Source organism: Ochlerotatus camptorhynchus, unplaced genomic scaffold, assembly GCF_037179485.1.
Source record: "Ochlerotatus camptorhynchus isolate MF236.1 unplaced genomic scaffold, CSIRO-AGI_Acam_v1.1 ptg000577l, whole genome shotgun sequence".
NCBI classification, from domain to species: domain Eukaryota; kingdom Metazoa; phylum Arthropoda; class Insecta; order Diptera; family Culicidae; genus Ochlerotatus; species Ochlerotatus camptorhynchus.
In genome coordinates, this window is record NW_027041058.1 from 154850 (window position 1) to 170861 (window position 16012).

General features: G+C 40.7%; 1 protein-coding gene across 1 annotated transcript in view; it reads right to left on the reverse strand.

Annotated features, from left to right (window-relative positions):
* Positions 1–16012, reverse strand: part of LOC135713698 (protein FAM91A1) — a 179798-nt gene that overhangs the window by 120779 nt on the left and 43007 nt on the right. The gene's annotated exons all lie outside the window — the stretch shown is intronic.

Sequence of the window (16012 nt, forward strand, 5' to 3'; positions counted from 1 at the left end):
GTGACAAACATGAATTAGAGAGTGTGTGAAGGATATATTAATCCATAGCGACCATCAGGCGATACGATATGGCATCGGCCAACGGAATACTAGGGCAGTACGGAGGACGAGAAAATGCAACCGGAAGTGGAAGACGAAGGCTTTTGATAAGGAGCTTTTCGTTGAAGCACTCCGTGAGGACAGGGACCCCGTGGATTTGAACGTGGGCGAGCTGACAGAAACGTTAGTGAGAGCATGTGACATGACCATGCCGAGGAAACTGGAGCCAAATAACAGCCGGCGTCCAGCTTACTGGTGGAACGAGGTACTTAGCACCCTCCGCGCTAGTTGTCTCAGAGCCAGAAGACGTGTTCAGAGAGCAAGAACAGAAGCAGACAGAGAGGAACGAAGAGGAGTGTTTCGAGCGGCCAGGGCCGCACTTATATTGGGCTGAGCTAGCAGGTTAAATAATAACACCGGAATTAATTGGTTTGATAATAGAAGTAAACTGATTTATTAAACACATGTAAGTTCGAGAGAAGAAACGATAATCAGCAAAATGGGCGATCGCAGTAGAAAAGCGTCTCTCATTTTAAGTTGTGCTTTCGCTATGACAGCACGCAAACAAGCTTTGCGCGTCCTCAACAATTGCCAGCATCAAAACCAAGCATCGAAGAAAATTTCAATAACTAGATCCGGCCCAACGGTTTGGTAAGTACGTCCGCTACCATCTCTTCGGTCGGACAGTAGACCAACTCAAGAATCTTTCCATCACAAAGTTCTTTGACGTAGCATTCCCTAGTCTCGATGTGCGTCGATCGACAACTGCTTCTTTCCGATCCGACAAACTTAATGCAACTTTGGTTGTCTTCCATTATTTTCACCGGTTCCATCACAGGTTCGCCGAATTCCTCCATCAGTTTTCGAAGCCATACTGCCTCCTGACTTCCTTCACTTAGAGCAACGTACTCGGACTCCATCGATGACAAAGTCACGCAGCCCTGTAAACGACTTGCCCAAGACACTGCAGTGCACTGCTGCACCAGCATACAGAAAAACGATGCCTGTCGTTGACTTCCGAGTTTTAAAATCACCGGCCCAGTCTGCGTCGGAATACCCCATCAATTTTTCTTCCGGATCTCCGTACTGCGGACGCCAATGTTTCGTTGCCTTCAAGTATCGGACCACACGCTTGGCCGCTAGCCAATCCTCATCCCGTGGTGCACTAACACTTCTTCTTAATACTAAAGCACTTACTGCAATGTCCGGCCTTGCACAGACTGCAATATACAGTAGAGCTCCAACTAGGCTTCTGTATTTCGTCACATCCTCCAGAAGCGGACTCTTGTTGTCAGCCTTCGTGAATCCTTCTTGCATTGGAGTCTTCGCAACCTTTGCGTCACGAAGTCCAAATCGCTCAACCACACGGTTGATGTAGTCTTCAAGAGAGATGCTGTACTTCCCTTCCGATCTGGTAACCTCCACACAGAAAAAAAAGTTGTTGAATATTACATCCAAACTGCTGCAACCAGGTCAATCCATCGGTTGTGTAATATAACGTTGTACGATGTACATCGATTTTGCGAACAAAATTACATCCATTGATGTAAATTTGTATCTGCTTTTTGCTATTACATCATTATTTCATACATCAGCTTGAATTACGTTGATCGATATTACATTTTTTTTTGCTGTGCAGACTCAGAAAGTAGTTCAAATCACCGAGATCAGTCATCTCAAATTCCTGTCTCAGTGCATTATCGATTTACTCTATTTCAGCATCGCTTTCACTGCCAACCAGAATATCGTCCACATAAACCAGCAAGTAGACGCGCTTTCTGTTGACGATCTTCGTGTAGAAGCATGGATCAGCCGTACCTTGCTCGAAGCCTAGTCCTAGGAGAACGGAATGTAACCGTGGTTCCAACAGCGGGCCGACTGCTTCAACCCGTAGATGCTCCTCCTCAAGCGACAGACCAACGTCTCCTTGCCTTGGACTTCGAACCCAGTTGGCTGCTTCATGTACAGCTCCTCTTCAAGTTCTCCGTACAGATAGGCCGTCTTTACGTCGAAATGCTTCAGGGTCAGGTTTCGCTTACTCGCAACGGCCAGCAAAGTCCTCAGCGTAGTTTGCTTTGTCACAGGGGCAAACACCTCATCGTAGTCCTGTCCGAACGTTTGACTGAACCCCTGAGCTACCAACAGCGCCTTATACTTCATCAACTCGCCAGTTGCATTCCGCTTTAGCTTAAATACCCATCGGCATCCGACAGGCTTACGACCTTCAGGTAACTTCACAAGATCCCACGTTCTATTAACAGCATGTGATTCGATTTCAGCTTCCATAGCACTTTTCCACTCGATCCGTTGCTTGCAGCTGACCGCTTCCTTAAAAGTGCTTGGTTCCTTCAGCTCCTTGGACGTAAGATCACCGACTGCAAAGATCTCTTCGATTTAGTCTTTTCGGTGCAACTCCTTTGCTCGACCTCGTTGAACGCCTAGCAATCTCGTCCAAAGGAAAACCTCTAAATGACGATTACCCTTCAGATGCATTCTCGTACAACGTGGTATCCAAGCTCGTATCCAAGTTCGAATCCGCTACTTCATCATCGCCAGGATCTGAATCCGTTTCGGTGTGTGTATCCACTGGTGGATTCTGATCGCCACTCGATCCCAGTGATACTAACACCATTCGATCGTCCGTACCTTCTGCAGACGATTTCTTCTTGAGCGACTCCGATTTCTTTCCTGACGGCTACAGGATCACTGGTTGTTCACCTGAACATTCTTCGACCCGCGTTGAATAAAGGGTGATACGGTCAAAATTTGGTCAAGGGAAAACGCGTGTAAATCGGTGAAATCGTTTATTTAAAAAATCAAATTAAATTTCTTTTTCAAGTTCAATTAGTATAAAATTCAGGAAAAATATCCAGTTAGGCTTCCGCTTTTCCAAATCCGAATTGCCGGGCCTTACGCTTGACCCCTGCCATCAGATTTTGTACAGCCACCTTGTCCACCTTCTTCGCCGCAGAAAGCCAGTTTGGCTTGAACTGCTGCTCGCCCTTAGCAGTTTTTTTGGTCTTCTTTAGGTTCCGCTTGACAATAGCCCAGTATTTCTCAATTGGGCGGAGCTCTGGCGTGTTGGGAGGGTTCTTGTCCTTGGGAACCACCTGCACGTTGTTGGCGGCGTACCACTCCATGGCCTTTTTACCGTAATGGCAAGATGCCAAATCCGGCCAAAACAGTACGGAACAACCGTGTTTCTTCAGGAAAGGCAGCAGACGTTTATTCAAACACTCTTTCACGTAAATTTCTTGGTTGACAGTCCCGGAAGCTATGAAAATGCTGCTTTTCAAGCCACAGGTACAGATGGCTTGCCAAACCAGATATTTCTTTGCGAACTTTGACAGTTTCATGTGCTTGAAAACATCTGCTACCTTTCCCCTTCCTTTTGCCGTATAAAACTCCTGTCCCGGAAGCTGCTTGTAGTCGGCTTTGACGTAGGTTTCGTCGTCCATTACCACGCAGTCAAACTTCGTCAGCATCGTCGTGTACAGCCTCCGGGATCGCGCTTTGGCCGTCGTATTTTGTTTATCATCGCGATTTGGAGTCACTACCTTCTTGTAAGTCGATAGTCCGGCTCGTTTTTTGGCTCGATGCACGGTTGTAGACGATACACCCAGCTTATTTGCGGCATCTCGGAGAGAGAGGTTAGGGTTTCGCTTGAAACTACCGGCAACTCTCTTTGTCGTCTCAGCGGCTTCCGGTTTTCGATTTCCCCCCGATCCAGACGTCCTGGCTGTCGACAAACGTTCCCCAAACACTTTAATTACATTTGTAACGGTTGATTTGGCAACTTTTAGCGATTTTGCCAACTTTGCGTGCGAGTAGCTCGGATTTTCGCGATGCGCGAGCAAAATTTTGATACGCTGCTCTTCTTGCTTGGACGGCATTTTGACAACTGAAGAGTGAATTCCAAAATCAAAATAGGAGCAACATTCTACACACACACACCTTCAAAATGAGGGGTGTTCAGGTTTTTTAAATGCAAAATTGAAAGAAATACGTCAAGTTGATATTGACCAAATTTTGACCGTATCACCCTTTAGCACAAGCTACCAAACTCCAAAAATTTGGCATCCCTGCTGATAGCGATCCAGTCATTTTCCGTATCCAGGAAACGGTATGCTTTTCGCCCTTCCGTGTATCCAACGAAGACCATCTTCGTTGCCTTCTTGTCCAGCTTCCACCGCTTCTCCTTGGGCACATGAACGTAGGCTTCCGATCTGAATGTTCTCAAATGTGCGTAAGATGGCTTCTTTCCATGCCACAGTTCATACGGCGTCTTTTCAACAGTTGACGTTGGCAAACGATTCTGCAGATAGTTTGCAGTACAAATCGCTTCGCCCCAGTATTTCTTGTCGAGACCCGACTCCGCCAACAAACAACTCACCATCTCCACTTCATACCGGTTCTTACGTTCCGCCTTCCCATTCTGCTGCGGTGAATAGCGTGCCGTTTGCTGCAGAATAATACCGTTCTCAGCCAGGTAGCTCCTTAAAGATACACTACACAGCAAAAAAAAAAAAAACAAAAAAATGTAATATCGATCAATGTAATTTAAGCTGATGTATGAAATAATGATGTAATAGCAAAAAGCAGATACAATATTACATCAATGGATGTAATTTTGTTCGCAAAATCGATGTACATCGTACAACGTTATATTACAAAACCGATGGATTGACCTGGTTGCAGCAGTTTGGATGTAATATTCAACAACTTTTTTTTCTGTGTAGAATACTCTCCGCCTCCGTCTGTTCGAATAACTTTCGGAGTACGCCCAAACTGGTTCTTCACCAACGCACAGTATTCCCGGATCTTCTGTTCAGTGTCCGACTTTGCTTTCAACAAATAAACTACCGTGTAGCAACTATAGTCGTCCACCATCGTCATGTAGTACCTGTACCCACTGGGTGTTGCCTTCTCCATTGGACCCCCAAGATCTGAATGCACTAAATCGCCCACAGCCTCAGAATTGCTGCTGGATTCTTTTGGAAATGGTATACGGCTCATCTTTCCTTCACAGCACACTCCACAAACGGACTGAATGTCACGTTTCTGCAATTTCAGCCCGAAGCCCAATCCTTCACGCACTATCTTCGATACCACCTCAGGATCACGATGCCCGAACCTTCGATGCCACAGGTGCTGACACTGGTCCGGATGCGCAGCCTTGGTCACAAGTGCTTGGTGAGAAAATTGCTTCAAGCGGTATAAGCCACCACACCGTTGCACTCGAAGCGACGACGCCATTCGTCGCGCAGCTTGCTCTTCACGAAATCCACCGTTAGTTCGTTCTCCGGCGAGTTCTCCGGCTTGTTTTCGATCACGTTAATCAAGCTGCCATACGATAGCGGAACAGGGGGTAACCAACAATCAATACGAAACTAACGATTTTAAATTGGCTCACCACTTTAGTAGCCTATTGGTCCCAAGCAAACGATTAACGTACCCTATTCTAGTTGAAATTCTATTACTACACTATGTTTGTTTTGATTCGCTATGAAAGTTTGACAGATAACATCAGGGGTGTGTGGATTCATGCAGAACATGCAGGGGTGAGTAAAATAGCTTGGGACTGCTTGGGACCGTTGTTCTGGTACTGAGTGAGCCAAAAATAATAATGATTTTCTTCGGGACCCAGTGGTCTTAGAGTTACCTCTATGGGGTAACTCACTCTGCCACCTTGTCACTGTGCTGATTGTGTTTCTTGTGTTTTTTTTTTTTTTAACTCTTTATTTGTTCCAAATTCAAAATAAATTACATTTCATTTTTAACCTAGGTGCTCCAGTTACTACAGTAACTTACCAGCCTTAATTGTTATGATATATATCTAAGTGTTTTTACATTGTTCCTGTCTTGGCAATTCAGTATTTTAAACAGGTTTTTCAAACCTGCATGTCAGTATAACAATTGATAGCTTAAAACTAAATAACTAAAACTAAATCTTATCTAAGTATAAAGGGAATTAATCGTTGCAATTGAGGATTGTAACGATTTTTGCCGGAAATTATTAATTATTTTGTTGGACATTTGTGCTAAAGTCTCAACATTCGAAATTCTATGTACTTCGGTAGTACTGTACCAGGGAGGCAACTTCAAAATCATCTTCAGAATTTTGTTCTGAATCCTTTGAAGTGCTTTTTTTCCTGGTAGTGCAACAACTAGACCATATTGGCACAGCGTAAAGCATGGCCGGTCTAAAAACTTGTTTAAATATTAGAAGTTTATTCGTCAGGCAAAGTTTGGATTTCCTGTTAATAAGAGGATACAAACATTTTATATATTTGTTACATTTGGCTTGAATGCCCTCAATGTGATCTTTAAAAGTTAATTTATGGTCAAGTATTAATCCAAGATATTTCACTTGGTTTGACCAGGAAATTGGAACTCCGTTCATAGTGACTATGTGACTACTACTAGGTTTCAAAAACGAAGCTCTAGGCTTATGTGGAAATATTATAAGTTGAGTTTTGGAAGCGTTGGGAGAAATCTTCCATTTTTGTAAATAAGAAGAGAACATATCTAAACTTTTCTGCAGTCTGCTGCAAATAACACGCAGACTTCTTCCTTTAGCGGAAATGCCTGTGTCATCAGCGAACAAAGATTTGTGGCAACCCTGAGGCAAATCGGGGAGGTCCGAAGTGAAAATGTTATACAATATAGGCCCAAGAATGCTACCCCGAGGAACTCCTGCTCTAACAGGTAGTCGATTAGATTTGGAATTTTGATAATTTACCTGCAGAGTTCTGTCAGTTAAATAATTTTGAACTAATTTCATAATGTAAAGTGGAAAATTAAACTTTTTCAATTTAGCAATCAAACCTTCATGCCAAACACTGTCGAATGCTTTTTCTATGTCTAGAAGAGCAACTCCAGTTGAGTGGCCTTCAGATTTGTTTGAACGAATTAAATTGGTAACTCTCAAGAGTTGATGAGTAGTTGAATGCCCATGGCGAAATCCAAACTGCTCATCTGCAAAAATTGAGTTCGTATTGATGTGAAGCATCATTCTATTCAAAATTATTTTTTCAAAAAGTTTACTTATTGAAGAAAGCAAACTTATTGGACGGTAGCTAGAAGCTTCAGCTGGATTTTTATCCGGCTTCAAAATTGGAACAACTTTTGCATTTTTCCATTTATCAGGAAAGTATGCCAAATGGAAACATCTGTTAAATAATTTTACCAGGAAAGACAAGGTACTCTCTGGGAGTTTTTTGATGAGGATATAGAAAATTCCATCATCACCTGGAGCTTTCATATTTTGAAATTTTTTAGTTATAGACCTTACTTCGTCCAAATCAGTTTGGCTTTTGAGGTTTTTTCAAAATTTTTGTGAGTTTCCAAAAGTGTTTGGAACTCGGGTCTAATTTAGAAACATTATTTTCAAAAGTTTTGTTCCTCAGGGCAGAGAATCGCTTTTTAATTTGTTTTTGCAAATCCCGCCAGATAACTTTCATGGCAGGATCGCGTGTTCTTTGAAATTGTCTCCTACGGACATTTTTAAGACGGATCAAGAGCTGAAGATCATCGTCTATTATAATTGAATCGAATTTAACCTCGCATTTTGGTACTGAGGCAGCTCTTGCTTCAACTATAGAAGTAGTCAGAGATTCAAGAGCATAATTAATTTCATCTTTGGTTTGCAAAGGAATGTTTGGATCGAAGTTATATTCCATAAATGTTCGATACTGCTCCCAATCAGCTCTATGGTAATTGAAAGTAGAGCTGTTGGGATTAGAAATTATTTCTTGGGATATTTCAAAAGTTACTGGAAGGTGATCAGAACCGAAGTCAGCATGGGTAACCAGTTGGCTACAAAGTTGACATGAATCAGTTAAGACCAAATCAATAGTTGAGGGATTTCTTGCAGAAGAAAAGCATGTTGGGCTGTTTGGATATTGAATAGTGTAATAACCTGCAGAACAATCATCAAACAGAATATTACCATTGGAATTGCTTTGAGCATTATTCCATGAGCGGTGTTTTGCATTAAAATCACCAATAATGAAGAATTTAGACCTATGACGGGTAAGTTTCTGGAGGTCACCCTTTAGAAAATTCTTTTGCTGGCCTACGCATTGGAATGGCAAATAGGCAGCTATAAACGTAAGTTGTCCAAATTTTGTTTCAACAGAAACTCCCAAAGTTTCAAAAACTTTGGTTTCAAATGAAGAAAGAATTTTATGTTTGATTCGTCTATGAATAATGATGGCAACGCCACCACAGGGTCCATCAAGACGATCATTTCTTTAATTTATAGAGTTTGAGTCTTTCTTAACCTTATGGTCAGGTTTAAGGAACGTTTCAGTTATAACGGCAATATGCACGTTACGAACTCTCAAAAAGTTAAATAGCTCGTCTTCATTATCTTTAAGAGATCGAGCATTCCAATTTAAAATGTTTAATGCTTTAAAATCCATTACTGAATTTTAAAGTCATGACAATATTATTAGCAAATTTTACTCCAGTTTGAATAGCATCAAACATGGAGTTAGATTTAAGCATATCAGAAATCATGTCAATTAATGAATTCTGTAAAAATTCCATTTTAGGGGCAGTAATGCTTCCTAAGTCAAAATTGTCAAAATTTCCGTTAGAACGTTGGTTAATATTTTGATTTCTACCCGCTGCAATAGCAGCATAGGTAGCTCCATTAACTCGCTGAACATTGTTAGCAGCGAGGGGAGTAGGTACAGATGAAACATTTGAAGCAGGGGTGATATTTGTACCTACGGCTACGAATGTAGAATTTGTTCCTCGCTGACCGTTGTTAACAGCAGAGGAATTTGTACCTAGTCGGAAACGTGGAGCGTTTCCTACCTGTCGGTTAGAACGAGATTGTAGGATCGCTTTGCGAGTCTTACATTCCCAAAAATTGGATTTGTGGTTTTCACCACAATTTGAACATTTAAATTTCTTAGGATCTTCCTTCACAGGACAGTCGTCCTTTGCGTGAGAGGAATCACCACAATTCATGCATTTAGCTGGCATGTAGCAAATTTTAGTTCCGTGACCCCATCCCTGGCACTTACGGCACTGAGTGAGGTTTTGGAAATTTCCTCCAGTCTTCCTGAAGTGTTCCCACTTCACTCGGACATGGAGCATAAGGCTAGCTTTTTCTAAGGCCTTAAGGTTGTTTAGTTCACTAGACTTGAAGTGAACTAAATAAAAATCATTAGAAATCCCGTTGCGCGAATCGCCAGGACGGGATTTCATTTTCATTTTGATTACTTGGAGTGGCACAACTCCAAGTAATTTTGCCAGTTCATCTTTGATCTGATCCAGGGATTCACCACTGGGCAGTCCTTTCATGACAACCTTGAACACACGTTCAGTTTTGGTGTCGTAAGTAAAAAATTTGTGCTTCTTCTCAGTAAGATACTTGAGAAGACATTTAAATCCGTCCAAGGTTTCAGCCAATACACGGCATTCACCCCGACGTCCAATTTGTAGTGAAAACTTAACTTTCACGAAATTCAAAAGTTCCATGCGAAGAGCATGGAAATCGGTAGTGGTTATCACAATAGGGGGAATTTTTTCCTTCTTGGCATTAAGCCGGGAAAGTTTACTAGAATTTTTCTTGGATGATGGATCATTCTCATCATCCGTAAGCAAATCAAATTGATTACTCAAATTAATTTCTTCAGAAGGGGGGTCAAGAGTTTGCCCCTTTCTTTTGCGTTTAGGCGCCATGGCGGCAGTAAATTTTTTATCCAAATCGACTTCCAAGCAGATTACTATAAGAATCTGAAGGATCAAAGAGGAATTTTCCAAATCGATATCCAAGAAGGATTACCTCGGGTAGGGTCCAAACAAGGATCGAAGAGGAATAAGAGGAGTTGAACAAGGTAGAAAATTTTTACAGGTTGAGCACTGAAAAGTGCTGTTTAAATTTGTTGTAGCTTTAGGTAGTAGTACCACTTCCTTAAGCAAAAAGCAAATAGATCCGCACGGCAAGAGAGCACGATGCGGACTGTGTTTCTTGTGTGTTTTTGGGTTTTTCAGGGTGTTTCTGTGTCAAACAAGCTGTCAAAACGTCAAGTGCAACATACAATGTTTACTGGCAATCATGATTTCCACAACGCTGAAAATGACAGATCCCCCTGTGATCGTAGTTGTTCTTTGGCGATGAATTAATATATTTCTTATCCCAGCTCCCGGTTGTCCAAGACCGTTCCCGATTGTTATAGTTAAGTTATATTACCAACATACGAAACTAACGATTTTAAATTGGCTCACCACTTTAGTAGCCTATTGGTCCCAAGCAAACGATTAACGTACCCTATTCTAGTCGAAATTCTAGTACTACGCAATGTTTGTTTTGATTCGCTATGAAAGTTTGACAGATAAAATGAGGGGTTATTGGTTTTTCCTATGTTTCGAGGGGTGATTCGACAAGCTTGGGACCGAAGATAGTACCAGAGGTGAGCCAAAAAGTTGAGCACGTTTCTTCGGGACCTACTTGTCTTAGAGTTATCTCTATGATATTACCATAGAGGTAACTCTAAGACCACTGGGTCCCGAAGAAAATCATTATTATTTTTGGCTCACTCAGTACCAGAACAACGGTCCCAAGCAGTCCCAAGCTATTTTACTCACCCCTGCATGTTCTGCATGAATCCACACACCCCTGATGTTATCTGTCAAACTTTCATAGCGAATCAAAACAAACATAGTGTAGTAATAGAATTTCAACTAGAATAGGGTACGTTAATCGTTTGCTTGGGACCAATAGGCTACTAAAGTGGTGAGCCAATTTAAAATCGTTAGTTTCGTATTGATTGTTGATATTACCATAGAGGTAACTCTAAGACCACTGGGTCCCGAAGAAAATCATTATTATTTTTGGCTCACTCAGTACCAGAACAACGGTCCCAAGCAGTCCCAAGCTATTTCACTCACCCCTGCATGTTCTGCATGAATCCACACACCCCTGATGTTATCTGTCAAACTTTCATAGCGAATCAAAACAAACATAGTGTAGTAATAGAATTTCAACTAGAATAATAGCAACAATCAATACGAAACTAACGATTTTAAATTGGCTCACCACTTTAGTAGCCTATTGGTCCCAAGCAAACGATTAACGTACCCTATTCTAGTTGAAATTCTATTACTACACTATGTTTGTTTTGATTCGCTATGAAAGTTTGACAGATAACATCAGGGATGTGTGGATTCATGCAGAACATGCAGGGGTGAGTGAAATAGCTTGGGACTGCTTGGGACCGTTGTTCTGGTACTGAGTGAGCCAAAAATAATAATGATTTTCTTCGGGACCCAGTGGTCTTAGAGTTACCTCTATGATAATAGGGTACGTTAATCGTTTGCTTGGGACCAATAGGCTACTAAAGTGGTGAGCCAATTTAAAATCGTTAGTTTCGTATTGATTGTTGATATTACTGCCTTTTAAGAAGCAGTGATTAATGTCACTATGCGGGATTCTCGGAAGTAATTCTAGACCGACAATAAAAAAAAGAAATAGGCGGAACAACCAAACGTAAACAATGACTTTAAACACGTTTTTTTTCGAGAATAGAAACACATCCATCTAACATCAGCATCTGATAGAGAAAACCTCTTTTATAGAATGGCATTGTTAGTTTGCGTGGGTGTGTTTTGATTCTTTGTACTTATATAAATTTTAATAATGTTATTAAACGGTTTAATTATCAATGAAGATTGTAACAAATCAAAATCATAAACTAAACGAAAGATATTAAAAACTGACCGTATCCAGATAGCTTATGGTTTCCTGCGCTAAATACCCATTACTATCTGGAGCCATAACGTGCGTGACATAATTGTCGATGTTTTGCTTGTCTATTTGGGAATGACATAAATAGTTTAGCTAATATTTTCTAATACTTTCTAAATATCTTTGATTCCCGTCTAATATTTTCAAACCGACCTAATATTTCTCATCGACTTTGTAGTATCCTTTTCTTCAGTGTGCTATCTCTGCTGTCATGTCTGCCGTCATTTTGTCATTTGTTGTTTTTGAACGCGTGTGCAAATAAATCTGTGGAACGGTGGAAACATTATTTTGCAACTTTTGCGGTAAATAAGCTCAGGTTAGTAAAATATTTTAAATCCGGGTGCCGGGTTAAATTTTCGAAATGAAATTTTAAATATTCAGAACAAAAAGTGCATAATGCATTTTGGTTATCTATCGGAAGAAATGCAGCCACAAGGTCCCAAATTTGTTTTTAACCTCCAAATTTTAGAAGAAAAGAATTGGTCAATAGGGAAGAGCACTACTTCGGCGTAAGACCCATTTCCGTCACCCACCGCTATTTCTCGGCCGTCCCTCAACCAATTGTGCTGATGTTCCGTAGATAATTAGATTATGATGGACATTAACCACATATAAGAAATCAGCGCAACTGATTGAAGGGCAGCCGAGAAACGGCGGTTGGCGACGGAAATAGGTTCTATACCGAAGTAATGCTCTTCCCTACTCTGTAACCAAAATTTTAGATTTTTTTAATAACCTGGTAGCCAACGGGTTGTGTATTATCTGTTTTAGCATGAGAAGGAGCGAGTTAAATAAATACCTCATTAACTGAGTACGTTTCTTTAACAGATACCTGGAAACTATAGATGGAGAATTTTGCATCAACAGTAAGTACAAATTTGAGTTCCATGGTTTTTGTAATTTTTAAAAAAAGAAACTCGAAAAATTTATTTATTGCAGTAATGAACGCATGTCTTATGCTAAAAACAACAACTCTAACTAACTTCCTGTTCTAGCACAGGATATTATATTTATAGATCAGCATGTTTTTTCTTCTATCGTATCTTAACAGAAATTTGTTATGCAGATTTTTTTTTCAATTTCATAGAAATAACCCATGGAGTTTCCTGAACATCTTATTTTCAAATATCGTTTGAATAATTCTTAATTTACTCTTGGGAAAAAATCGTTTTTGTTGAAGGTCAAAACGGCTTCGGCGTTACTGGGCTAAGACCGAGGCTAAGACATTGAAGTGTCGTTATACTGTTCACCTTCATTTTGAAGACTTCCTCAAAAATACGGGAAGACCCTTAACCTTTTCTACTTATAGGTTTGAACATCTGGATAGGTTCATGAAATTAAACAAAATTCTCTAAACTTCTAGGAGGTTCTTTTGAAGTAAGATCTTTTGGAGTAAGATCTCTGATTCATTGATGTTAAATAGAAATCCTTGATATTCAACGAAAAGGTTGCTATTTTACAGCAAGGTTTGATTAAATTCTGCAAATATCACTGAATATTTACAAAATTCACTTAACTTCTATACAGTTCTCACCACTTCTACGGAGTTCGCTGGATTTCTATTTTTTTTTTTATCTATACTTCTTCCGAATTTACAATTTAAGAAAGTTTCCTGAAGCGATATTTTCTGAATTTCTACGAGCTTACTTGATGTTGCGAAATGATCTATGAAGTTCCTTGGTATGGTATGGTCGATGCGGGTCAGATGAAGAACGTCACATGAAACCGGTCGAGGGTTACAGAACTTCTTTAATGTCGATGCAGCCCCCACTTATTCCTTTTTAACCTTCCTAGTGCATAGCTGAAACTTTGTAACCTTAAATTACCTACCTTTTCCTAACTTTCGGAAACGAACATTTTTCTGCCAAAGGAAGCTTCCAGCGACCTCTAGGAGTGGGCCTACAAAAAAGTAAAAAAAAAAACCAGAATGCAACTCGCTCCCAAAAATTCATTTTTGAACCAATTTTTCCAATTTGGCCATTTAGGATACCTGTCACCGGTTCCGATAGAGCACTTCGAACACTTCCAAAACCTCCTGGTTGAAACTTCGGTTGAAACATCATAAATTTTGAGCCAGTACATGATGTTTAGGAAATGTCGTTTTTGAGCCCTACCGAAACTGGTTCCGGGTATCCGGATGTGGCCATGCTTTAGGAACATTAAGCAAGCAATAAGTGCACCAAAGATACCAAAACTGCTCGACGGAAATGTGCACTTTTATCACACTTATTAGATTATTTTAGCAGTCCAGTTTCAGTTGCAATTAGCAATGCAAGGACCCGTTTTTCGATCAGCCGCTTGTAGAAATCCTTCCTTTAAAATATTTACTGAGCCGAGATAATATTTTCAACATTCGGCCACCATTTTTTTCTGCGATGACAAGAAACAAACACTGAATTAAAAACTCATCAGTCTCTTGACAGCGGGGAAATATATAGCGAAATATCGCTAATATTTTTAAACCCGTCTAATCTTCTAAATATATGAAATATATATTACAATGTCTTCCCCTTTGGTGGTGACTCATCAGCTCTGCGGCTTTCTTCTCTGCTGAATGCGCCATCCACATTTTCGACCGTAGTAAACTGATATTATTCAACGGAAGACCTTCGCGGCTCGAAATAAAAGACTCGAAGTACTAAGAGAGGACGATTTCAAAAACGCGTGCTTATTCATGGAACTTTGTTCGTACCGAGGGGGACGACTCTATCTACGATGCAGGAAATATTGTGTTTTGCTGTGGCTAGCTGCGTGTACGCTGAGTGGATAGAAAGAAAATTTATCACGATTTTGAAGATTTCCTGCAAAAAGATGATTTGCGATGCAAGTAGATGCGAGAAATGCAAGAAGATTTTTCGAAGATTTATTCACTAGTGTGATATTTTTTGAGCATCTAGAATTGAGATTTAGATGTGTCGCCCCCTCGGTTCGTACAGTAATAGGTAGGTAAAATGAAAAACGGAAATAGTCGGACAGCAGTAGCGTCGCCAAATGGGGCACACAGGGTTGTGCAATGGATTGAGCATAGGCGTAGGGTTTGCATACTTAACATAAACTCTGCGTTCGTTTCCGCAGGTCTACACATATGTACAGACGTGCAGTAACATTTGTGTTCAAGGTTATCTAAAATGTAATATTAAAAGCATACTGCTGAATGTTTTTTTTTAAATGTCTTTCAATCTTGTACCTTCAGTGTTGTCGGCTTCATCAGCATAATCGGAATCGTTAAAAGAGTGAAGTGTCACAAATTCAAACTTTGTGATTTTTTGCTTTCCATTGATGCTGTTAGAAAAATCAATGGTTTCCTCGCTACATCCCATCGAAATTAACCATTCTCTGGCTTTCTCTTCGGCTTGCCGGATTGCAGATAATATCTCAAGGTTGGTTGGCAGCTTTACTGAAGTCGCTTTAGTAGCTTTGGCATCTTGTTTTCTTTGTGTAGGGAACGTCAGCTGAGATTTTTTCCTATGAGAGATGAGCAGCTTCATATTGACTTTCCTCATTCTCTCTTCAACTTCTTTCACAGTTGGAGGCGAACCAGCCCAAGGCTGAAAGCCTCCCTAATAAAGATAAATAATAATAATTCTTTCACAGTGAAGTTAACAGCCGTATGGTTAACGGAGGTCATGGACCGAAGTTCCCGGAACGCACTCTCGCATGGTTGACTTGACAGGTGGTTGACGATGAAGTGCTCCGGACTCTCGCGCATATTGACAATGAACTGTATTAGGCCATGAGCATTGAGCTCCAGTGAAATGTAGGCGTTGGTGGTTGGACAGTGCTGGAATGTTTGAGTTTCTTTCATGCTCTGCCAACGCCAGGCGCGCAATAGCAGTAACGAAGTCCTGGAAAGTGTAAAAGCGAAGACAACAAATCAAGAAGACTGGCAACTCTTTCATTTTCTCATACGAAAGCTATGAGACAGGTACAATCGCGTCATCTGCCGCTCAAAGGTAAATGTTTCGAACGAATTTGATAGCAAAGATTACATCCTCAGACGAACGGTTTGTGTATTTGCTCATTTTTCTATGCGTTGCTTCCATCTTCACTCAAGCACAGCGCTGTTGTATCTGTCGCTTGAATTTTGGCAAAGTTACCAGTCTTCTTGTTTTGTTGTCTTCGGTAAAAGTAAGGGTTTGCGTTTGCATAGGTACATACCACACCGAAACAACCCGGTCGACTGGCACCATATCCTCGTCATCGGTAAAA